Source organism: Canis lupus, chromosome 1, assembly GCF_011100685.1.
Source record: "Canis lupus familiaris isolate Mischka breed German Shepherd chromosome 1, alternate assembly UU_Cfam_GSD_1.0, whole genome shotgun sequence".
In the NCBI taxonomy this organism is placed as follows: Eukaryota; Metazoa; Chordata; class Mammalia; order Carnivora; family Canidae; genus Canis; species Canis lupus.
Window position 1 is genome coordinate 89,408,207 of NC_049222.1, and position 26,693 is coordinate 89,434,899.

General features: G+C 42.2%; 1 long non-coding RNA gene across 2 annotated transcripts in view; it reads left to right on the forward strand.

Moving 5' to 3' along the window:
- The window catches only part of LOC106559468, a 99,882-nt gene extending 75,103 nt beyond the window's left edge, over positions 1-24,779 (forward strand). Inside the window, exons 3-4 of one of the 2 annotated variants that reach the window (XR_005354241.1) lie at positions 22,366-22,536; positions 23,395-24,779. This is a non-coding gene — a long non-coding RNA (uncharacterized LOC106559468). Of the gene's footprint in view, positions 1-4,161; positions 4,228-22,365; positions 22,537-23,394 lie in introns of those variants that run through there. The other variant, XR_005354242.1, reaches the window with a different exon arrangement.
- The last annotated feature ends 1,914 nt before the right edge of the window (positions 24,780-26,693 follow it).

A 26,693-nucleotide genomic window follows, 5' to 3' on the forward strand; every position in this document is an offset into this window, starting at 1 on the left:
AACAGATACGGTTCCCCACGGTTGTACCCGGAATGAGCGAGCGTAGCAGCGGGGAGAAGACAGGGGCTTGATTTGGGGCAGTCAGGGAAAGCCCCTCCCAGGAAAGGACATTTATGGTGAGACCCGTTTGATACACGGGGGCCAGCTAGGTAAAGCCCGGGGAAACGGGGCAGCATGAGAGGGCGCACAGTCCTGGAACCGGGGGCAGGGTCTGCAGAGCCTGGGAGGTGGGGGAACGTCTGGCAAGCTTTCGTTGTTGTTTTTAAGATTTATTTATTTATTTTAGAGAAGAAGAGAGTGAGCGTGAGCGGGAGGGGCAGAGGGAGGGGGAGAGGGAATCCCAAGCAGACTCCCCCAAGAGTTGAGCAAGGATCTGCCCCAGGGCTCGATCCCAAGACCCTGAGATCACAGCCCGGGCAGACGCCAAGAGTCAGATGCCCACCCGGACTGCACTAAGGCACCCTCCTTTGGCACATTTTTAAAAATTATTTAAAAAAAGATTTTATTTATTCACAAGAGACAGAGAGAGAGAGAGAGAGAGAGAGAGGCAGAGACATAGGCAGAGGGAGCAGCAGGCTCCCCGCAGATGGGGACTCGATCCCAGGAGCCCATCATAATGACCTGAGCTGAAGGCAGACGCTGGGCCACTGAGGCGCCCCTCCTTTGGCAAGTCTGAGAAATAAGCAGGATGACCAGAGTGTCCGAGCCGGTGGGGAGGGGTCAAAGACGACAGGAGACGAAGACTGCATTTGAATGACCATTTCCTAAGTCAGTCAGGGAAGGACAAACATTATATGGTCTCATTCATTTGGGGAATATAAAAAATAGTGAAAGGGAATAAAGGGGAAAGGAGAAAAAATGGGTGGGAAATATCAGAAAGGGAGACAGAACATGAGAGTCTCCTAACTATGGGAAACGGACAAGGGGTGGTAGAAGGGGAGGAGGGCGGGGCGGGGGGGTGACTGGGTGACGGGCACTGAGGGGGGCACTTGATGGGATGAGCACTGGGTGTTATGCTATATGTTGGCAAATTGAACTCCAATAAAAAAAAAAGATTAAATAAATAAATAAATAAATAACTGACCATTTCCTTAGAGAGAGACAAACGCTTGGCAGGGAAGGCAGGAAGGAAGGGAAGCTATCACGTTGGGAGCCTCTGCTCACACAAGGGCTATCAGAGATGCAATTATTTTCTCCCTGAAATTGTAAAATCAGTCAGTGAAGAACCGATTTGATTCCCATACATTCATTTTATCACCCAACGCGGTAGAAGGTAGGACTCTTGCATCTGCAGAAGTGAAGAACTTGCTGGGTGGCTGACTTCTTAGCAACTTTTTTTTTCAATTTTTGGGACTCATGTGCGGGTGAGAACTTCCAAACTGGTGAGCAGCAAACCGACTGTGGCCCCCAGACACGGTTTCTTTCTTTTTTATTTTATTTTATTTTATTTATGATAGTCACAGAGAGAGAGAGAGAGAGAGAGAGAGAGAGAGAGAGGCAGACTCCACGCACCAGGAGCCCGATATGGGATTCGATCCCGGGTCTCCAGGATCGCGCCCTGGGCCAAAGGCAGGCGCTAAACCGCTGTGCCACCCAGGGATCCCCAGACATGGTTTCTTTAGCCTGGAACGTGCTTTGCTGAATCTTAAGCCGCCGAGAAAGATGCTTCCTGTGTAATGGCGCGGCGCTGCGGTGCTTTTCCCAGCTCCCCCCGCGGGGAGCAGGGGCCACGTGACTGAGTCCTGCCAATGGGAGCTGGGCTTCTAGGTGTCGTCACTGAAAATCCTTCTCCCAGCATTCCAGGCGCCGCCTCTCCATCTGGAGCTGAATGCGTGCAGAGAAACTCGCATGCAAGATGGAGATCCGCGTGTGGAAAAGAGCCTTTGTCCCTGAAGGATCTGACGGAGTCCCCACCACGATAGGAGGGCACATCAGAACGTCACCGAGTCCACCGCCGAGATGCTGAGTTTGTGTGTTACAGCTGCGTCTTTGTTCAGGTCCCTCTGGAATCGGGTGCCGAGATACGGAGTCAGGTGCAAGTCGTTTATTTGAAGGCGATCCCTGGAAATAATAGCTGAGATACAATGTCGTGTGCAAGTAATTTATTTGAAGATGATCCCTGGAGACACCCCCCTTTATCTGAAGGGGACTGTGGACTGGGAGGGGGTAGGGGTGGAAACCCGTGAATGATGCCCTGTCTCCCAGTCTCTACTGTGGGCAGCTGGTGCCCCGTCACACAGGGGAACTGTGGGGGGGAAACCCTGAAGAGCCCTCGGAGCTGTCTCAACGGAGAGGTGAGGGGACTGGGGTATTGATGCACTCCCTCCCCCTGCATCTGTCATTGGTGGAATGCAGCTTTCCAGAGCACAAATTCATCAACCTTCCAGGAGTGCCCTGCACAAACGCCAAGTGTGCACACGATGTCTTCAGCGAGAGATAAAGGTGTGTTCAGGAGGCAGCCTGGCGTGCAGGGACAAGTGAGCAGACACGAGGAGGGCACCAGTAGGGTCTGCTGAAAACATTTAGCTCATGCTGACTGGTACAGGTGCCAACATTCAAAACTAGGGGACAACATAAAAATCTGAATTTCTGACTTCTCTCAAAAAATAAGACAGTCACCATCACTGAGTCTGCATTTCTGTATGGCATTAACTGGCTGGAGCGGACTAGTAGACCAGTGACCAATGCTTTAGATAAGGTAGTGTCTCTAATTTCCCCTAGTCCCCACTGCACCCTACTGTTTCTTACCACTAACTTATTTCCCTTCCTTACATGACTTCCATGGTCCTTGCACTAGGTATTTAAATCTTAAACCTCTGGTGTTTGACTAGGACGAAGCTTTTGCTTTTCTTCTTTATTCATTCCAATTGCATTTTCTTCCTTCCCTATTCTACTTTGAAGCTGCTCAAAATATGTCTTAATGAAACCTTCCCTGATGACCCACACTATGATAGTCACCACACTTCTATGGCCAGTTGGAGCTGTAGCATCTGATATGGCAGTCACTGGCCACATGTAGCTATTTATGTTTAAATTTTAACTAATTAAAATTAACTGATTAACATTCATGAAAATTAAATTAAATATTTAGTCCCCTCTCCTACACTAGCTACATTTCAAGGGCTCAACAGCCATACCAGGTCAGTGGCTATTGTATTGGATGCCACAGATAGAATATATTTCCATAATCACAGAAAGTTCTTTTGCATAGTACTGATAGAATGAGCTGTAATTCTTAGCCTTGGCTTTTCTTGTAGGTGCTCTTCTGTTTCCCATAATTATTCACCCTTTAAGAAGAAATCCACTTCAGAAGTGAGAGAGCTTGCTCAGCATATCATACATTCTTTCTCACTCTCAGGTACCTACACAATTGTCTGCAGCAAAATCACAAATGTTTCTCAAGTTCCTGAGTGAGGTTCTGTACCAGGGTCCCCTGTGTCTCATTCAGAGAGACTTTTATTCTCCTGTCCCCTCAGGCTTTTGTGGAAAACTAGGGAAGTTGCTTAGGGTGGAAAGACAGGGAAGATCAGGTATGATTTCAACATTACACCCTTGTGGGATTGGAGAGAGGCTCATTAAGACCATTTATTGCTTTCTACTTTAAAAAAAAAAAAGTATAAGTTCCATACTTTGATGATTTAGGTTTTTTTTTTTCTTTTAAAAAAAATCCCCTAGTGACTGAGGCAGTGTAGCATCAAGTTAAAGCATTGTGACTTGTGGTAAAGTCTGACAAAATGGGGTTGAAATCCCAGCTCTGAAACTTGTTGCCTGCGGGCCCTTGCAACATAGTCTTGCCTTCCCTAAGCCTTGGGGAAATACTTCCTCCTGGAGGTTCTATGAGAATTCAGTGAGCAAAATCCCATGGGAAATGTTATAAATACTAGCTATTATTATTATTATTATTATTACCAGAAAAAAATCAGATGCAAAAGAAAAGGACTCAAGATAAGAGTACACTTTCAGTTATATCTCATGTTGGAAAGGGCCTAAGCAGGTAATGCATTCAGGAAACCCCTTCCAAGAGAAGAATGTGCTGAGTTGTAGGAGATGCATTTGACAAACACTCATTTTTTTTGGGGGGGGGGATATTAATATAGTTCCATTAGTGTAAAGACTCAGATTATCAGACAAGCCTTGCATTCTCCCCCTGTCACTTTGCAGCTATGATTTGGTGGCGGAAAAAAAAGAAGGAGAAGAAAGAAGGAAGAAGGAGAAGAAAGAAGGAAGAGGAAGAGGAAGAGAGAAAAGAAGGAGAAGAAGAGAAGAGGAGGCGAAGAAGAAAGAAGAGAAAGAAGAGGAGAACGAGCGGAGAGAGGGAGCTGAGGCAGAGGAGAGGACGACGAGGAGCAGCCAGACTCAGAAGAAAGTCCCGCCGCCGCCCCCCCGACCGAAACGAAGAAGAAAGATGATGTTGGAAATAGGATGACCAGAAAGAAAAGAACTGGAAAACTTTAATCACTCAGATTCTTTTTCAGAAAATAAAGTCACTATAGGAAATACCTCTTTTTCTGTCTTCTCCATCCCTGTCTTATCCTTTTGAAGAGAATGGAACACTTTGAATAAAAATTACTGCCTTATTTTTCCAAAGAGGTAAACAATGGCTGGAAATGTTAATGTTCCCTTAAGCACCTCTGAGGCATGACTGTGTCCTTCTCTTGGACATCAAACTGTGAAAAATCATTGTACTGTCCAATAATCTCACCAAACAAAGGCATTTCCTGCTGAATAGGTCAAGCTAGGCCTATCTAAGAACAGCATTTTGGCTAATGGGCATAATGTCATGATGGAAAAGGATTTGGGCAGAGGCTCAGAAGTGCCGTTTAGTAGATTTGCCTTGTTTACTAGGCCCAATTTATTGCTAGGGAAAGGTGCTCAAAATCAGTTGCTTAGGGAAATAGGTAGGCAAAAGAGGATATAGAGTATGATCATATTCCGGTAAAAGAATAGAAAGTGTCCATTTGAGTTATTTGTTTATAGCCACAGAAATTCACTCTGGCTCACAAGAGAAAGAATTTATTGGACAGATGTGGAAGTTCATGGAAGTATCAGCTATTGCTACATAACAAACCACCCCAAATGCAGTGGCTTAAAAAAATCAATTTATTCATCTCAGTAGTATAGACTGTTCCACACCATATATCATATATCTCAGGGCAGCCAGTTGACTGAGGCCTTGGGCTCTCCTCCAAATGTTTTATTATCCTCCAGCAGCATAGGCCCTTCTTGTCCTTATAGGGGAGTCAGGGTTCTGGGAGAGAGAGTGAAAGAGCGCACAAGGTCCCTGGAAACCTAAGCTCTGAGTTGGCACACTCGCCTCCCCTGCATTCAAGCCAAATCAAATCACAAGGCATCCCAGATCTGAGGGGTGTGGAACTAGATTCCCCCTCTTCATAGGATTCCACCTCTGGAATGGGCATGAGTAAGAAGGCCACCAATTGGGACCATCAATGCAATCAATTTACCATAAGAGAATTGAGGGCAAAGCTGAAGATTAGTTCTCAGAAGGCCCAGGACCCAGGGATGTACTATATGTTTGAGTGATGGGAACTAATGGGTGATCTCTTCACTGTTCTCCTTTCAGGAGGAAGGAAGGTGAGTATTTTCAGTCTGTGAGGCTCATTTAGTTGGAGATGGAAATATCACCCTAGCCACCTGCCTACTGCTTAGTCAGCAGAGGTCATGACATCCAGATTGGCAAGCCCACTAGAAATGATAGTCTATTGATTGAGGGGCCATCCGCGGAGCAAAATATGGTGTGTCTCCCTAAAGAAGGCAGAATGAAGGCTGGGCCATCCGTACCAATATGTTCTCTTCATACACTAAAATAGTAACAATAGTAATCCATGTGTGTGGGGTTTATAGAAGAGAGTTTTCTTTTTGTTTGCATGTATTTCTGAAATTTCTCCAAGGAATATGTATTAGTTACATAATATTTTAATTTTTTTTTAAGTTTAAGCTGCACAATGTGTTTATTTGATGTGATGACCACCATTAGCTTACACTCCAACCACTTAATTTTTCATTTATTTATTTTTTATTGGAGTTCAATTTGCCAACATCTAGCATATCACCCAGTGCTCATCCGATCAAGTGCCCCCCTCAGTGCCCATCATCCAGTCACCCCAACCCCCTGCCCAGCTCCCTTTCCACTACCCATTGTTCGTTGCTCAGACTCCAACCACTTAGTTACCATTTCTTTTTGTGTGGTGAGAACACTGAAGATCTACTCTCTTGGCAACTTTCAAGTGTATAATACAGTATTGTTAACTATAATCACAATATTGTACATTGGATCCCTAGAACTTATTCATCTTCTAACTGGAAGTTTGTACTCTTTGATGAACATCTCATCTTCTGTACCCCAAAGACCATGTAACCACCACTCTACTTCTGTGAATTTAGCTTTTTCAGATTCCACATAGGAACGATATCATATGATATTTGCCTTCCTCTAACATATTTCACTTAGCATAATGCCTTCAAGGTGTAGCCATGTTGTTACAAGTGGGAAGATTTCATTTTTTAGTTACATAGTAGTTTTAAAGTTATAGAAAAGCTATAGAAATGCACAAACTTGTAGCAGGACAGGTGCAGCAGGAAGGTATTTAGATGTCAGGTAGTTTTGCCTCAATTCTCCTCCTCTTCCTCTCCCTCCTCCTCCTTCTCTTCCCTGTTCTGCAACTCCTCCTTCTTCTCCTCTTCTCTTTCCTCCTCCTCCTCCTCTCCTGCCTTGTTCCACTACCACTCCTACCACTACACACATGCATATACACACATAGACACACACCCCTTCCATCTCATTCCAGAAAGGAATGTTCTTTGAGTCTCTGTCTTCTCATCTGTAACATGGCAGGAGAGGAGATGGCCTCCAAAATCATTTCCATTTGTGACTAATGAATACATACACAATTCTAATGTATCAGATAAATTGTTTTATATCTTGGTTGGTACTTTTTCTTTGTTCTAAAATACTGTATTTTATTTTAAAGATCCTATCTATCTATCTATCTATATATCTATCTATCTGAGAGAGAGAGATGGAGAGAGAGCGCACAAGCAGGGGAAACAGCAGAGGGAGAAGGAGAAGCAGGCTCCCGGCAGGGCAGGGAGCCTGACATGGGACTCCATCCCCTTACCCCAGGATCATGACCTGAGCTGAAGACAGATGCTTAACCTCCTGAGCCCCAGTATACTATATTTTAACTCTAAAACCTCAAACTTGCCCTAAAAGCACATGAGAGAAGATTTTTCTTCTGCTTCCCCTTCTTTGGTCCCCGTCACTAGATGCAAATATGACAGTCAGCTGAAGATAATAGAGCTCTAACAGATGCTACTTCATCCCTGGGGAATTTCAAGACTCAGGCCTCACGCATCAGGAATCAATCCCTGTGGGAAATACCTCCCCTCATCCTCTCTGCAATATCTAGACACTAATAAGGCGGGTGGCTGAAAGGGGACAAGGAAAAGTGTGTGGGAGCACTGGCGTGCTCTGTATGTGCTTACTGGGGCCACTGATGCATGGCTTTGACCTTGAGGGTTGGAATTAGGGTAGCCCCAAAACCCAAAACCGAAATAAAACCAGAGCATGCTGTTAAATCTGAGTTTCAGATGAACAAGAAGTCATGTGTCGGCACAGGTCTGTCCCGTGTTACAGATAGTACCGATCTGAATGGCACAGACATATACTAAAAATGTATTCATTTTTACCTGAGATTCAAATCCTCTTTGCTGAATCTGGCAACGGTAGGTAGTACAGATGTCTAATGTCATTTGTTCCTCTACACCGTCTCAGCCTCAGGCGCAGACAGAGTATATGACCCGAGCCAGACTTTGGCCAAAGAATGACCTAAAACTTCTGACTGTTTTTGAAGCATCTGAAAGAAATCAGGAGGGGAAGCGTTTTATGGAAGGATATTCCTCATTTCCTTGCGGTCATGACAGTCTGGAATAGGAATTAGAGTCTGGTTCTAAATTCAGAGCAAAAGGAGTGGTTTTTTTTTTTCTTGTTTTGTTTTCCTTCATAAAAATACCATATATATATATGTATATATTTAAAAGAAGCAAAATCTATAATCAGTCACAGACAGTAGTACGTGGAGGCCAAGTGAGATGTCTCCTTAGTACCTAAAAAAAGACACAAGGTCGACTCTTTAAGTGTTGAATTAATGAAATTGACTCATAATATCCTTGAAACTTCCCAGAACAGCCATATGACTAGGAAAATGTACAATATTAGCTCATGCATGAAGGGAAGGTAGGATAAGAAAGGGAGTAAATTAACTACTGGGCTTGAGAAAGCTGGCTTGAAGAGGAAGGTTGGGGCCATGCTGGCTTGTACTGCCAGGTGGTGGGGGGTCCAGCTATGGAAAGGAACAGCAAGAGAATGGGAGGAGCACTCAGACTCAGAAAAGATCCCATTCAAGAATAATTTATATATTGTTGATAAGGTCCAACATATTGAGAACTCCAGCTCTCTGAAACATCCCATCTGCCTCGTGCACAAACATTGATGATACATCACGGGAGAGAATGGCAAAGAAGTGTGTTCCCCTTGTGTGTCTCAGATAAACCTACTGACGCTTCATGTAAATGAAGCAATGTCAACAACTAGGCCTAGCTAGTGTTTCTTCCTGTGACATTGTGTCTTTGAACAGGATACAGTGTAGCAACCATTTAATTGTTTGTGTCCTCCCCGCAGTAATGAGGATGGCCTATTTTAGCCTCTATTGACATGGAGGAAATGGCAGGCAGGCAGGTGTCCAGAGCACTAATCTATAAAAGGACAATTTCCTCCATGTTTGCAATGGGTGGGAAGCTTCAGCTGATAAAACTCTATTCTTTGGTTATGTTTCCTAAACAGAGCCCAGTTGGATTCTCAAATTTCCCAAGCAGATCCACTCAGATAGTTCTTGTTTATATTCTTTTCTCTGACCATTCTAGTCTGAAATCATGTAGTGAAGGTCAAGTTATTCTATTTATCATTTGCCTAATGCTTATGTAGCACACGTTATGCATCAGGCACTGTTTTAAAATAATAACAAATCAAAACTACAATGAGCTATCACCTCACACCTGTCAGAATGGCTAAAATTAACAACACAAGAAACAGCAGGTGTTGGCGAGGATGCAGGAAAAGGGGAACCCTCTTCACGCTGTTGGTGGAACTGCAAACTGGTGCAGCTATTCTGGAAAACAGTAGGGAGGTTCCTCAAAGAGTTAAAAATAGAACTATCCTAAGATCCAGCAATTACACTGCTAGTTATTTACCCAAAGGACACAAAAATACTAATTCAAAGTGATACATGCCCCCTGATGTTCATAGCAGCATTATTAACGATAGCCAAATTATGGAAAGAGACCAAAAGTCCATCTAGTGATGCATAGATAAAGAAGATGTGGTATTTATACACAATGGGATATTACTCAGCCATAGAAAGGAATGAAATCATGCTGTTTGCAATGATAGGGATGGAAACAGAAAGCTAGAAAGTATTATCCTAAGCAAAATATGTCAGAGAAAGACAAATACCATATGATTTCACTCATATGTAGACTTTAAGAAACAAATGAACATAGGGGGGAAAGAAAGAAGAGAGAGGCAAACCATCAAAGACTCTCCATCAACAAACTGATGGTTACCAGAGGGGAGGTGGGGGGGGAGGAATGCATGAAATAGGTGATAGGGATTAAGGAGAGAGCACTGGTTGTGATGAACACCGGGTGTTGTAAGTAATGAATCACTAAATTCTACACCTGAAACTAATATTGTACTGCATATTAACTAGCCAGAATTTAAATAAAAACTTGAAAGACAAAAAAAACCCACCTCATTTAAACCTCCTGCCAGCTGTATGAAGTAGGACCACTGTCAACCTCATTTTACAGATGGTGAAGCTAAGGCACAGAGTAGTTAAGAAACCTGCCCGAGTTAAGTGGCCGAGTCCATGCTCTGGATCGCTCTGTTACGTGCTCTTGTCTTAGGTGTAGGCTGGCGTCACGTGCATCTCTTGGCTATACCACTGTTAATGCTCCTGATTCCAGGGGGAATACATTTTCCTGGGTGGAGAGGTGGGGATGGAGCATCAAGCAAATGCTTCTTGCTAAGTGGGCTGGGAAAGCTAACCAGGTAAAATCAGTTATCTCATGGAATCTAGTTCTTGGCTCCCCAGAATAAAGTTGGGGGGAGAGAGGGACCATTTCAAAGGTGGTTATGTAACCTCAGAGAGGAAAAGCCATGCTAGCAGCCATCTCATTTCCTGTAATTTGGCACCTATGAATCTGAAAGGTTTGCAAATGCATTGGATGTTGTTGCTGAAGCCAGGGAGAAATTTCTTCTTTAATGTTAAGAACACTTCTCTATGTGAAGGAGGTGTTATTACTATGATACGTGGTAAGTGGGGTGACCATATATCTCCTCATCCAAACCATAGGCCTTTTAAGAGTAAGGAGGACAGGGACACCTGGGTGACTCAAACGGTTGAGTGCCTGCCTTCGGCCCAGGGCATGATCCCGGGGTCCTGGGATCCAGTCCCACATCGGGCTCCCTGCAGGGAGCCTTCTTCTCCCTCTGCCTGTGTCTCTGCCTCTCTCTCTCTCTCTCTCTGTCTCATGAATAAATAAAACCTTAAAAAAAAAAAGAGTAAAGAGGACATTATCAATCATATGCAAGGATGAATCGGCATTAAGCCAGGACTCAACTGGGCAACAGAAGGCGTGGTCACTGCAATGATAAATGAACACAGAGCTAGCAGCTTCAGGCTCTGACACAGGTTTCATTCTGGATAAGTGAGACCAGGATATCATGTGACACCTCTGTTGTTCTTGTCCTGGCTTTGCATTGATAAGTCAGCCAGGTTTTATAAGTGCTGTAGGAGCTTGGGGTGGTATTGATAACAGGGGCCCGGCTTTTGTCCATCACTGATGCATCTCTCAATAGAGCACTGAGACCCCACAAAGTTAGGCCAAGTTAGTGGATGAACGCAGGGAACCACAGGCTTGCTAACTTTCAACAGATGACCAACTGCCATTTGACTTCCGAATGAATTTCTCTCTGTGCCCACTTGATCTGCTTTAGCTCAGTGGAGGGTGACAGGATGTCATGGAGACTTGAAACCTTGTCAACTGCACAACAGCCGAAGGAAATGGGAATACACAGTTTGGAGAAGAGAAACATGAGGTCCCCAAGGGGTGGCATCACATAGCTGACTTGCTGCCATGTGCAAGAAGGAAAAGGCTTATTTTGAGTTGCCCAAAGTGTGGTACAAAAATGCAAACTCCAGGCAATCAGATTTTAGCTCAATGTAAGCGATTTCTCTTTTGTGTTGTCTTTTAAAAATTTGAGAAACGTGTTATAATGATAAAAATAGCACATGCTCCTTGTTAAAAAATATTTAAACAATAACAAAACATATAAGGTGGAAAGTAAAAGCTTTCCTTTCTCCTTTGCCCATGCCCACTCCCCTGGAATGCCCTACTTATCCTCCCCACATCTTACCTCTGCACGTGCAAACATGCTATCTGAACACATACATATGCATATGCGTATGGTATGTGTACATATAATTTTGCCTGTGTTTTATTAAAAAATACACTCATAAAATGGACATGTCTCAGAAGGTGACGAAAAAGCACCGATACATAAATTTCTCTTATTTCTGAATGATGTTAATCAGAGATGCCTCGCTGAAGGATCTGAAATACACAGTCACCAGGACTTGAATTATTGACTATAAGTCAATTTTAGTTAACCTGTTTTGACATTTTTTTTTCATTAAAAATTGTTTACTAGGTGCCTTGACAGATTGAAGTAGACATTTTGTCCTGATGCTTCTTTTTAAGACAAATGATGTTCTAGTGACTTAAGCTTTTTGAAAATGGAGGGGCTGTCTGGGGATTTCAGCCCACTGGCTATGACTGTGCTTGGTAGATCGCTTGGTTGGGATGCTGTAGAGGAGATTGAAGCCACAGATGGGCAGGAGGGAGATGGCCTGGGTGCCTTCCAAGATGCATTTCAGAGCTCTGATTCCCTAACTTCCTGCACCAGCTCACCTGAGCAGCGAGAAAGATCCAGGAAAAGACCCCACCACCCCTACCTCCATCCCACCCCCACCATCCCACCAGCTCCCAGCAGGAACAGCCGGTGCTGCACAGCCTGCCTGGTTCCAGAGCCTGCCGTGGCCACGTGACTGGTGGACACGGATGCCTGCTGGCAGCAGCAGCACATGCTCCAGCTGCTCTTTGGACCTTGGGAGCTCTCAGTTGAGGTGCCTTGATTTAAAAGAAAACAAATTCCTCTCTAAACACTGCAGGTTCTAAATTGACAGCAAATACTGTACATTCTTAAGAGCCTGGCAGTGCAGGAAATTACTCCTTCACCTGTTTTCTATTTTGACATTTCATCAAGATGGAATTTGGTGGCTATAAAAGATAATATTATTTTGTATTTGACTTTAAAAAAAGACACACTGGTTAGATTTCTGTGTTTGGAATCCCCTCTACTTGTGTATGGGTTGGATAGATGTATTTCCTTTTTATCTTGAAAAAAAAGTAAGCCATAGAAACATTGCAAAAAGAGTACATGGAACATTATATACTCTTAATTCAACAGTTATTAATATTTTACCATTCTTGGTTTATCTCTCTATATACATTTGTTGTTGTTGTTATTATTATTATTAATATTATATGTATTTATTTGAGACAGAGCAAGAGAACACAAGGCAGGGAAGAGCAGAGGGGCAGGCAGAAGCAGACTCTGCACTGAGCAGGGAGCCCAACATGGGGCTCAATCATGGGACCCTGAGATTATGACCTGAGCCGAAGGCATAAGCTTAACCAACTGAGCCACCCAGGGGTCCCGCATATTAATATTGTCAGAGACTGCTGCATATTAATATTGTCAGAGGCTGAATATTTGTGCCCCACTCCCCAATTTATATGTTGAAATTTGAACCTCTAGTGGGATGTTCTGAGGAGGTGAGGCCTTTGTGAAGTATTAGGTGATGAAGACAGATGATGATGAGGGGTAGTTCCTTTATGAAAGAGACCCCCAGAGAACTCCCCAGCCCTTCCGCCACATAAGAATGTAAGAAGTCTGCTCCCTGGAAGAGGGACCTCACCCAACCATGTTGGCACAATGATCCTGGACTTCCACCCTCTAGAACTATGAGAAACAAATTTCTATTGTTTATAAGTCACCCCTGATCTATGGTATTTTGTTACAGTAGCCTGCATGGATTGAGACAGGAGATGTTTGAGGTAAATTGCAGACACCCTGACCCTTTCCATGTAAACTTGTGGACAAGCGTCTCCTAAGAACAAATGCACACTATAATGATCCGAGTGAGGACATTCGACATTAATGTAATACTATTACTAAACACAACCATATTCAAATTTCACCAGTCTGATATTTTCCTTTATAACATGTTTTCCCAATCTAGAAATACTTATTTACACTTTGCTGTCATGTTTCTTTAGTCTCTTTTATTCCAGAAAAGTTTCTCAACCTTTGTTTTTCATCGTACTGATATTCTTGAAGAGTATAGACCTGTGGTTTTCTAGCATGTCTGTTGAATTTGGTTTATGTGGTATTTCCTTTGGACAGGTTCAAATTATGCATCTGCCAGGTCCTTCTCAGCACATCACATTGGGAGGGACCTGTTGTCAGTTTGTCCTACTATTGATGACATTAACTTTGATCATGGGCTTAAAGTAGTATCCAGATGATTTACTTGTGAGAAATCCTTCCCTTTTTATAATTAATAATAATCTGTGGATGGACATTGGTGGTGTCAGTAGGTTTCTTCACTCTAAAGGTAACTATTTCCTGTTGTCATAATAAATCTATATAGAGATACTTTTAGACTGTGTAGATAATTTGTTTACAAACTGGTTTTAGCATCCATTGATGACTCTTGCCTGAGTTCATTACAGTATTACAACAGTGGATGCTTTTGGAAAAAAGAATATTGAAATATTGAGGTTTCCTCCTTGCACTCCTTCTCCATTATTCCTTCTCTAAGACCAAAAGGGATACCCAGGACAAATCATTTGGGCCAATAGGACTAAAAATCCTTGACAGCACCTTCTTCCCACCATTCCAGAGTTTGATCTCTGTCTGGAGGATGAGGCAGCCAAGCACAGCACAAAGAGCTTGGATCTAGAGTCAGATGAATAGGCGACCTGGCATTCCCTACCTGGCTATTCTATTGGTTCCTCTATAAGAACATGTCCTAAATTGAACTCTGAGGTGGTCCCTGCCTGAAATCTGGATCTCCCCCAGAGTTCTAATTTCATTGAATACTGCCACCATCTACCCACATGCCCAAGGCAAAAATCTGGGCAGCATTCTCTACTCCTGACTCTTTCTTACTCTCTACATATAATTAAGAGCCAAGTCTTTCATGATGCTACCTTCCAAACATCTCCAGGAATTCATCCTCTCCTCTTCAGCCCTGTTACACCACCTGGCCCAGACTATAATAATCTCAAACCCGCCCTTCTGCAATTTTTTCCCAAATGTCCTCTGGCCTCCAAGATTTTGTGCACTACTATCCATTCTTCTCACTTCAGCCAGAGCGACCTTTCTGCAGTATAAATTTGATCATGCCCCTTCCTCCTTCCCATTCATTAAACCTTTCAGTATCTCCTCATTGTCATAAGGATCATTTGATTAAAGTGTTATGTCTCAACTCCCTATCATGGTATACAAAGCCTCCACAGCCCACTTTGCCAGGGATATTTGTCATATGGTGCCACTTCTTACTTACTGGCTGCACTTCTGACCAGACAGATCAAGACAGGTACAAGGTGACATATATATGAAAGTGAAATGAATGTTGTTGAAAAACACTACTACTACTACTACTACTACTACTACTACTACTACTACTACTACTCATCAATGCACCCACAAGGCTATCTTCCCTTAGAAAATCATGGAAACAGATTTGACCGAGCCATTTTCAGGACTTTGACTATAGAAAGCAGCTCCCAAACTATAGATACTCCTTCTTTGTTGAAGAGAAAAGTACTCACCAGGAGGTAGTTCCTTCAAGTTTGCTCATCTGGGCGGGCAAAGCCATTGAAAAACCATTGAAAAGATGGACCACCAGAGGGCGCAACATGACCCCACAACAAGCTTGAGGAGAGCTGGGTTCCACGTTTACCTTGAAGATATTGGAAACATATCAGATGTATTTATTTATGCTTTCTGACTACCACATGCATCTCAAATCCCAGGGCAGCCACATTCTTTTATTTTTATTCTGTATCCATGGTTTCAGGACAAACAGGCTAAGAAAAACCTTTCCCATCACTGAATGAAAAAGGAAATATGAAAGCTCGGGTCTTTTTTTTTTTTTCCTCCAGAAAGACAACATTTTAAATAGTCTCCCCTTAGGCAAGAACTCTAGATTCATTGAAGAAATTTCTAAATCTTCATATGGCATATTACTCATAAATATTTGAAAATTCTCAAGAATTTTGAGGATTAGGCAAAAATGATAATAAAATATGATAAATAGCTCTCACTGAGCATTTACAATGTTCCAAATGCTGTACCAAGAGTTCGATGTATTATAAGTACGTAAGTATATTTTTCTTACATTATACACTTTGAGATTAAGATTTGTTCCTATTTCTCAAACAAGAGAACCAAGACTCCAAGCATTTCAGCAATTTGATAAGACCACAGATTTAGGATTTGAATTCAGGACTATGAGATGTCGAAATCCACGGTCCTACTCAGTCTGCTATGTGTCTTGGCACCCTCTCATCTTTCTCTCAGGAGCCCAGGGGCTCTATTTCAGAACTTTCCCCCTTTCATCCCTTTGTCTCAGGAATACTTTTAGTGCTAACTGGGACGCCACCAGCCATCCTCCATACTCTCCATTCCAACTGCCCTGTCATTCTCTTGACTTTACCTTCTACTCCCCATCAAAAGGTGGGTATCCTATGTGTCATTCCTTCAGAACCACTGTTTTCTTGCTAGAGCACCTTTTAGTGCCTGGTAATTAGGCAGTCAACAAATACTGATTGGACATCTCTGTGCTAGACCAGTATGATTCCTGCACACAAGGGGTTCAATAAATTATTATTGATGAATGAATAATGAATGAATGAATATTAATACCTAGTAACAATGGAGGAAATTTCAGGTAGAGGACAAAATATGAGTCTGGAATAAGAAAGATTTTGATCCTAACTCCAACATTTGGGTGGTACCTAGTACTATTTACTAAATATTTCTGAGTATGGTCATTTCAGGCTCTCAGTAGTTCTATCTCCCACTGCTTAGTACTTCCAGATTCCTAAGAGGCATCAGTCTTTGAGATTTGGGAATAAAAAATGGGAATTCCCAGGAATTCTGAAATCATAAATTATTCTGTATTTTTCATGACATTTAATTAATAATGTGCAACTATAATGGCCACCAGGTCATTCTTCTGTAATAGGAGCAAACTGCTGGAGGTTTTCACTAAAAAATAATAATAAATGCATGATTCATTATTATTATGAATAATTTTCTAATGATAAGATTATATATATTTCAATAACATGTAAAAACAGTCTTTCCTTAGATAGACATTTGACAATAGAACATATTAAAAGAAAGGAAAAGAGACATAGGATAAACGTCAAATGAAAATTGTTATAAAAATGGAATGTAGTGCAACAAATATTTCTATAAGGTATTATTATTAAAATGAAAATTTAAAACTCACAAGGCATTAACTGCCTGACCAATTTCCTTTTTTGCCTTGACATTTGGTCAACTGTTAGGAGTGCATCCAAAAGCACCTTTGAGTTGAGCTTTAGAGTACATATGGCTTCATATACATTTATTTCCTTTTTTAATGATGAATATTAAAAATATTTATTTTTCTTGTCTTCTTGCCCTGGCTTTGATTTTGCTGTTGAAAATGATACTGCTTTTACTCATTTAGATTTTTGTTCAGTTTCTAATTTCCCGTCAGAGTATTCCACAATATTTACATCATCTGCTCTTTGCATTTCTTCCATTAAATGTTTACAAAGACCTGTGGCCTGGAGGGAACATTCAAACACTGGGAAACACCAGTGAATGTTAGTGAGTTGTGTTCCAGTAACATAACATTCAGATCTCCTACCAAAGTTAACAACACTAAATAGAAGCATGTGTTGAAATTGCCAATTTAAGGGTATATTTTGTTTCCAAAACTGATTTCTTCAAACATAACTCATAGGACTTGCATGAAGTATATTATGCATAGCTTACTGATATTCATTTTATTTCTTTTTTTTTTTTCTGATATTCATTTTATTTCTAAGAATGACTCACTTAACAGACAGGGCCATGAAAACACATAACACAGCCAAAGCAGCTAGTAGGACTCATGCTCTTGGCTTCTGGGGTGGGTGGCCCTGTTCTGGTTCCTGGAAAAGTCACTTTAACCTTGATTCTGTGCATTAGCATTTCTTGGTCTTGCTTTCAACTTCTGAACTAGTGATTTCTCTGAACTAGTAACATCTCTATGTTGCTTCTTCCATTTTAAATCTTGCAGAAGAATCACAACTTTTTCCCATTTTTCCAATTTCTTGGCTAACTATTACTGGGACTTGGGATTTGGGGGGGAAAAAAAGTGCACTTCTGGAAAAATGCCAGGAAGGAATTCTCCCATGGAAATACTTCCACTGCCTTTGAAAGTAAGGTATAGCATGTGACAGCCTTTGGCCAATGGAACATGTTACTTCTAGGCAGAAACTGTGAGAACCATTATGAGATTTGTCATTTCCCTTCCTGTAGTGCAATTGATCCTGCAAGCACATATTTAGTTAGAGCTTCTGGATCTGGGGTCCATGAGTGACCGTGAGAAGCAGAGCCCACTGACAATCATGTAGGACACGTGATAGAGACAGAAGAAATTTCTTTGAGATTTTGCAGTTGGCACTACAGCATAGGTTACTATGATAGGCTCCATGTTTTGGGTAATTCACTTACCTTCTCTGAGTCTCAGTTACCTTATTTGAAAAGAGAAAAAGTAATTTCTATTTCAGGTTTGGTTGTTTATCTTTGGTGAGGACTGAACAAGGTTAGTGCATGTAAAGCTTCTAATAAAATGTCCAATCTCTAGTAGATGCTCAATATGTTCTTCCCCTGCAAAGGGATAAGGAGAACATCCCTAGAAATAGGTTGTATAAAAAAAATTAGAAGGCCAGGGTGGCATCAGATTTTCCCAATGTGAACCTGGGAAGACAGATGACAAAGGAGCAGTGCCTTCACGATTCTCAAGGAAAACCCTATACCCATCCAAACTATCAACTAAGTATGAGGGTAGAATGCAGCCATTTTCACAAAAATTTTTACCTCTTATACACTGCTTCTCTGAAAGTACTCCACCAAAATGACTAAGTTATTCATCCAGGAAAAATACATGGGGTTAGGAAACAGGGGACCCCAATACAAGACAGAGGATTTCCTGTGAAGGGCAGTGCCAGCTTGATGTCTGGGCAGAGCCTAAGGAGCTCCTGGCTACCTGGGAGCAGGAAGATGGGGCTCCAGGCAAGATCCGGCCAGGAATAAGATTTAACTGGAAGGAAACATGATGTGTGTGGGAAATAGGGCTGGTGGGAAAGTGCAGAATTCACGACAGTACCAGGATAAATAAGGAAAATTTAAAATATAAGGTGCTGGGATGCCTGGATGGCTCAGTGGTTGAGCATCTGCCTTTAGCTCAAGACATGATCCAGGGGTCCTGGGATTAAGTCCCGTATCTGGCTCCTAGCATGCAGCCTGCTTCTCCCTCTGCCTCTCTCTGTGTGTCTCTCATGAATAAATAAATAAAATCTTTTAAAAAAATACATAAAGTGACAATTAGCTCTAAGAACAAGAAAAGTTGGAAATAGAAAGGAAATAAAATCATGTTACTTGACTCAGCAGGAAAAAATATTCACATGATTGTAATGATTTACTTGCTGATTCTCAGTTTAATCAGAAATTTTATTTTTTAAAAGATTTTATTTATTTATTCTTGAGAGATACAGAGAGAGAGGCAGAGACATAGACAGAGGGAGAAGCAGGCTCCCTGTGAGGAGCCTGATGCGGGACTTAATCCCAGGATCCCAGGATCACACCCTGAGCCACCCGGGCGTCCCTAATCAGAAATTTAAAAATAAATGCCAAATATAGGTGGGATGGGATGAGGGGGTAGAAGTGCTAAACCTTCATCTTGCAAATTCAGAAATCAGTAGATTATGCCTTCAGTTGGTAACTCAAGAAATTTGGTGTTAGGGGTACATGGAGTGGTTCAGTCAGTTGAGCATCCAACTCTTGACTTCTGTTCAGGTCATGGTCTCAGGGCAATGGGATCAAGCCCTGCTTGGGGCTCCATGCTCAGCGGGGAGTCTGCTTGAGATTCTCTCTCTCTCCCTCTGCCCCTCCCTCTGCTCATACACTCAATCTATATAAGTAAATAACTTATTTTTTAAAAAAGAAATGTGACATTAGCAGATTATTTTTAAACATGGAGACACAAATCAGAGGAAGCAGGTGACAGGTTAGGAGGTAGCTCTTTCTGAGGAGCTGCATTCAAAGATTAGGGACCACTGTTTCCAGTTGTATATTGGGTAGTGCTACTGGGATCTTTAAAGTATGGACATGTATTATCATGAAATAAAGATTAGTTACTATTGGGGGGGGCAGGGGAGAAGATATTTGCAAATAACACATCTAATAAAGAAATTCTTTTTCTTATGATCTAGTATAAACTAGTCAATGCACACATAAATCCATCAATATTTGCATACAACCCTGGGCTCCAGTCCTGGGTCAACCACCAGCAACTTTTGTGACCCTGGATAAACGCTTTCACCTCTGAGTCTCAGTTCCCAGGTACGTTTAAAATCACTAGCTGTATGATCTCTGAAATCTCAAATGCACTATTATCAAAATGCAAATGTGGAAAATATATTTATTTTACAAATATACTCTTTTTCTTAGATGAAATACAGAAACACAGCAAAACATTTTAGGTGAAAAAAAGGAAGGGAGTCCACAGGCTCTGACTTTTGTCATGGAGTGTTTTTTGGTAGGCTGGTGAACTCTGTTGTAGGAGACCCACTTTCACTTCATGCAATGTGGGTAAATAAACATGACATTGAGAGTTCTCATCTTCACATGTCCCATGTTACCCTCCCCCCAATTCAGGACAATTTCAATGGCTATTGAACCAGAATTCATGTCCAAATAGGCAACCAAGACTACTCTACCCACAGAAGAGATCCCCTTATTTCTACTGCAGGACTGACGGGGTCTTATGTAGACTGAGTGAAGCACTTTGATAGTCCAGAAATGTTCATTGGAGAGAATTTATTCTCCACCTCACCTCAAGCTCCTATGAGCTGTTCCCTCACCCTGGGAAGAGCAAAGAATTCAATGTTTCCAAAGCTGCAGCTTCTCCTAGACAGAGGAATCCCTCCAGTGTCTGGCTCTGGTTGCTTTCTCTTTCTTCTCTTGTCCTATCTATCCCTCCCACTGCCCACAGAATCCTTCTGAATGGCAGTGCCCTTCAACTTACTTTCTTCTTTCATCCCCTGGGGCACAATTTGTCTTCCCCCAGAGCCAGAGCTCACTTCCCTGGCAGTAGGTGGTCCAGCTGTGAGCAGGTGAAGTTAGCTGGGTATAATTGTCAAAGAACCTTTTTTTTTTTTTTTTTTTTTTTTGGCAAGAGCAAGCCCTTGCAATCTGCCTCTATTAAAACCTCGATTCAGAAAAGTGACTCTGATGGCTCCAGAGCACTTAATTAATCTGGGTGCTCAGAGCCCAAGGTGAAGAGGGACCCTTCTGGTATTGTCACTCAGGAAGAGCCGACGTTTGCCCCACCTTGCATGAGCTAGCTCATTCAATGTCTTAAGTAGCCTTATCCCCATTTTACAAGTGAAGAAACAGGCACTAGGAGGTGGGAGAGCATGCCCAAAATTTCAAAGCTAGGAGTTGGCGGAGTCAATAGGTACTGAGATCTGGGTTACTCTAGAGCTGGTGGGTTTGGTTTCCATTGGAGTCACTTCTCTCATCTCCCCCAGTGTTGGGATGGATGCAGAAGGCCAGAATTGGTTGGGTTTGAGAGAGAAGCTCAGAGGTCTGGTGACTAAATGTATACTGTCAGAGTATATCTTGGCTGTTGAATGCCTTTTCTCCAGTATTGGCCAACTCTGGCCATTCTGGGTCTCCTTCATCCCTCTGAGTCCCAGGTATGGACTGAGAAGTGACCACACGTGATGCATGAGGTACAGCAGGATACAACTCCAGCCTGACATGGCCACGACATGTTATATGCTTCTGTGCCAAGTTACTACAAGGGTGCTGTGGGGGCACAGAGTGACCTTGATGCTTTTTATCTTTTTTTTCATGCCTTCCATTTCCATTCTTCCAGCCCTATCTTTTTGCTTGTGGTGTAGCCAGGGGTCCCTGGGTAACCCCTTTTCCTAGTCTGGTCTACAGTAATTCCTCTGTCTGCAAACTCTGAGAACAGGCTTAGAATCTGGTTTGTGCTGCCCTGACCTCTTTCTCTTCCCTTTGAGAAGAGAACTGATGGGTCACAGTCTTCTAAGTAGCAGGGGTAGCCTCCTCAGGTAGACCTGCTGGCATCACTGTGGGGCCCCTGGGTCCTCGTGATGCATGTGGGTGCAAGAGGCCCCAGCCTTGGAGGCTGCACCAGATTCCATCCTCACCTGAATGCCCTTGGTTTAAACTTCCATAAGAGTAAAACATTTTTGCTCTTAGTATTTACTTTTCAAAAAGCCCTGGTAAGAGCTGTAAATATTTTAAGATAACATTTCTTGAGGGTTTTTGTTCTTGTTCAAATTCATTACATATTCATCACAGAAAATTTGAGGGACAAAAGGAAAAACAGATATAAGAAAAACAAATACTCTCTGTAATTCTGCCAACTGGAGATAACATTTAAAAATGTATAGCATTTCACTCTTTCTTCTGGAGCCTATCTACATTCATTTTTATTTCTAAAAATGGAATTATATCACATTGACTGTTTGTGTTAGCTGGCGTTAGCCTAGCTAATAGCCATTTCTCTCCTTTTTGCTTTGCCAGCCAACCCTGATTTTTTATTCAGATATAGGCCAGCCTTGTGCCGGAGGGAAGGCTGGGATTTTCTCCAGCCTCAGGGAATAAAACTTAATTGGTCTAAGCCATTCCAGATAATTCCCCTGGTCTTGTCAGTGATTCGCTTGGGAATAAGCATGTGACATTATTTTGGCCAAAGAGACCTGAGGGAAGTCTGTCAGAAGCTTCTGGAAAATGTTCTTGTGTTCTTAAAAACAAAAACCAAAAACCTGACCTGCAAAAAGAAGCTTCTTCTCACGCAGGAGGTGTCGGAAACGAGGGCAGCCATTTTGCAGGCTGGCGAGGCGAAGGAGCGAGCCTGAGAGGATCAGCCAGTAAAGGAAAGATTGGCAGAACCAGCACTGCTTTTCCTTGCCAAGCTTCTGAGTGCACCAACCTCGCAACCATCCCTAAACTGGGCATCTTGTCACATGGTAAGATAAAAAGCTTTGCAATTCCTGCTGTTCAAAATCTCCTGCTACTTGTAACCAAAAGCATCCTATCTGACAGACTTTTTCTTGTCATTAGGTATTCTTCCACAGCATTATTTGAACCAGACCTACTCTATTCTGACTGGCATCCCATAACCCATGTGACTACTTCCCTCTAGACACTGAGTTCATTCAGTGTTTTGCTATTTCTAGCTCTGTGGCAATGGCACCCCTGAGCCCATTTCCTATTTCCTTAGTTTAAATTCCGAGTTGAGTGTTATCAACAGTTTTAAGGTTCTTAATACATATTGTAAATTGCCCCGGAGTCATTATTAATGTGTTTTGTACCAATCTTTAAAAATTCTTCATGGAAGGTTGAGCTATCAGAAGAATCATTAGCAAAAAATATTATTCCTGCAAGTACAAATTTATTTTCCAGAATGAGTTCCATTTAAGCAAAGTACATCTTCTAATGAACTTTAATACTTTATATTCTTTAGCTATGTTACGCTGGACTCAAGTTATTAGGAACAAAGGATATTAGATCCCAGGGCTAACTAAGGTCATATGTTTGGGCTGACGACTCTCAACTCCTCTACCCATATTCTTGGAATCACCTAGGGACCTTAAATAAAACCCCACCTAACCTTTACTGAGGTATAATTGATGTACAATAAATTGCATATGAGAAAAATGAACAATTTGGTGAGTTTTACTATATATATACATCCATGGAGCCATCACCAAAATTAAGATAATAAATACTTTATCACCCTCCAATTGCAGGGATAACCATCCTTGGTTGCCTGATGGCCAATGACATGAAACCTATTATATCATGTATTTTGTCTGTTTTTTTAGCTGTCTTAGGTGGGAAGGAAAAACCCACTCCCCGTTACTCCATCTTGGAGAGAAGCAGATACTCCCCATGTGAAGAGCTTTTATAAAACAATCACTGTGCTCCATCATGGAACAAATGAACTGTAATATTTTGGGGAAGGACTTGTATACCATAGTTATTTTTTGAGGAAGGTATAATTTACATGCAATAAAATTCATCCTTTTCTGTGTACAATTTTGTGGGTTTGGGCCAATGAATACAATCATGAAACTATCACCATACTCATGATACAGAATAATTCCATTCCCTCTTCCAAATTTTCTTCTGCTCCACCCCTTTGTAGTCAACCCCCACCTCCACTTCTAGCAACCCCTAGCTCCTGGCAACCACTGATTCCCCCCCACTCCCCATAGTGTTAGGGTACATGGACCAGAGTAGATGTTTGAGCAAGGGAGATTGGCAGATGGAGGGTCTAGAGTCAAAAACACGCATTTGCTCCCTTGAAGAAACACAGGAGCAAGTACACTTGGCCAAAGCTGTAGTTTATCCCTTAGCCTGATGAACAGCTCTGATCTTCATCTATATTTCTTGGGCACAGAACATATAGGGCCAGAAGGACCATCATCACTGGGGTTAATTTAAGGCCTCAAGAATACTGATTCTATCATGATTAGTAGATGTCTCTTGGTCCTTGTATTTTTCTCTATGTTCAGCATTCACCTGCTCTATATACTCTATTGTGTCCCTAGGTGACCAACTTATGTAGCCATACATCCCATTTGTTTTTGTCTTCTAACACAGGATTGATTTTTCTCTAATAATATACAAATACACATTATGTTGTAGTATGCATAAATGCCATCTTTCAGGTGTAGACACAGGAAGGTGAGGAGAGACATCACTCACAGGATTTGAGAGAAAGGGATTGGATCAGTGAAGGCAAATGTACAGCAACATCATAATTGTATGAAATCATAACAGTTATTTAAAGTTCCCTTGTCTGGGTCTCATAAAAGCCCTACAAATGGGATACTCTTATTTCCATCTTCCAGATGAGGACATAAGCACGTAGAAGGTAGTCTGGAACAAAGATTTCAAAGTAACAACCTGGTTCAGACTTATGGAGTTTTCAGCCATAGACCTGCATGGGGGATTGCATAGAAGCTTCTATCCACTTTGGAGTTCAGCCTCCTTCATTCTCTTCTCCTCTGTGTGTGTGTTGCACCTGTAAGTGGAGTCATTAGTTCTCTAAGTGTGGTCCCTGGACCAGCTGTCTCACTATCACCTAGGAAATTTTAAAAATTGAGCTAAAATTCACATCACTTCCAAGTGGCCATGTTAATGGTAAATGGTACAATTCATTCTCACTTAGTTATACTGTTGAGTGTTGTGCAACTGTCTCCTCTATCTGGCTGCTAACCATTTTCGTCACCGAAAGGAAATCCTGTACCCACTGAGCAGTCGCTCCTCATCCCCCACTCCCCCCGCCTCCCCCCTGCACCAGCCCCTGGCAACCACAGATCTTCTGTCTCTACAGAATCATACAATATATGGCCATTTGTGTCTGGCTCCTTTCACATACCATACTGTTTTTGAGGCTCACCCAAGCTGTAACAAGTATCAGGACTTCATTCCTGCCTATTATTCTAGGAACTTTTTAGAAATGTCAATACCTTGCCTCATTTGGACCAAGTGAATCAGAAACTCTGAATGTGGGGTCCAGCCATTTGTGTCCTTCTGGTTATTCGGATGCGTGCCAGAGTCTAAGAGCCACTGATTTAGGAGATGTCAGCCTATGCTGTTTAACCCAGAACGAAGATGTTGGGTTCCTAAATTCAGAATTGTGATATTCTGCCAAAAAGCCACAGTCGGTATAGATGTTTTAAAAACTAAATGTTTTTTGCCTTTTTCTTGAGTGGTAGCAGAGGGCTGTCAGGATCTGCCAGATTCATTTCTTGTCTTAGAAAACATATTGAAAAACTAGAGCATGGTCTTTCAAAATAATCCCAGACTATTTTTAATATCTCTCTGTTAACTTCAACCTTTTCCATTTCATTTCCATTCTATTTCTAGAATGTCTAATTGCTTCTCAAACATCTCCAGATGTGCCTTCCATTACCCAGGCTTTGTAGGTGGCTGCAAACAGGACCATCCCAGCAGACTCTTTTCTTCCTTCCCCTGTGGTACAGTACAGATTTGTCCTGTACACACGCACACCTAAACTCAAGAGCCTGCTTGGAAGGCCGTCAGCTGCAATGAACCTAAAGGAATTTCTGTAATTTGACACCCCAATCCCGTATTTCTTCTCTGGTATTTCCCCCTCGCGGTGGCTTGGACAACCCACCTGACCCTCTGCTAGTAGTTTGTAGACTTAGGAAGAATTGTCTAGGATGGAATGGGAACCTGTAGTAGTCCCTATAAGCAACCAGCTGTCAAATAATTTGGGTTCAAGTGCTGACTTGATTCATGCTCGTTTGTTCAACAAATACAGTATTCATTGAAAACCATATAAACTATCTATAGGGTGAGGAGACAGCAGTGAACAAGAAAGACACTGCCCCCCCCCATCCCCATTCTGGGGGGCTTAAAGTCTAGAGGGAGGTCAAAATAAGGAAAGAGGTGGTTTTAGCACTGTGTGAGGATGTCACAGGGGGAAGTTGCTATAAAATAGCAATGTATACTGGAGAGGCACATATTCCCGCAGAGATGGAGGTGGGGATGACAACTCTGAGGAGAAAGAGATGGGTAAATTTAGACATGAAGGATGAATAGAATTAGTTATCAAAATTTAGAGTTGGGTGGGGTGGGTGTGTTTTTATTGAGGAAAGCATTCCAAAAAGGAAATGGCATGGGCAGAGGTTGAGGGGAGAGAAGAGGCATGTATGATACTAGGAACGAAAAGGATCTCCAGCAATTGCACTACTAGGTATTTATCCTAAGTATATAAAAAAGTTGATTTGAAGGGTCACATGTACCCCAATGCTTATAGCAGCACTATCAACAATAGTCAAATTATGGAAAGAACGCAAATGTCTGTTGACTGATGAATGGATAAAGATGTGATACAGGGGCACCTGGTGGCTCAGTCAGTTGGGCATCTGCCTTTGGCTCAGGTCATGATCCCAGGGTCCTGGGATCAAGCCCCACATCAGGCTCCCTGCTCAGCAGGGAGTCTGCTTCTCCCTCTGCCCCTGCCCCCACTCATGCTTTCTCGATCACTCTCTCAAACAAATAAAATCTTTTTTTAAAAAAGGAAGATGTGTATATACAATGGAATATTATTACTCAGTGATCAAAATCAAGAAATTCAGGAATAAAA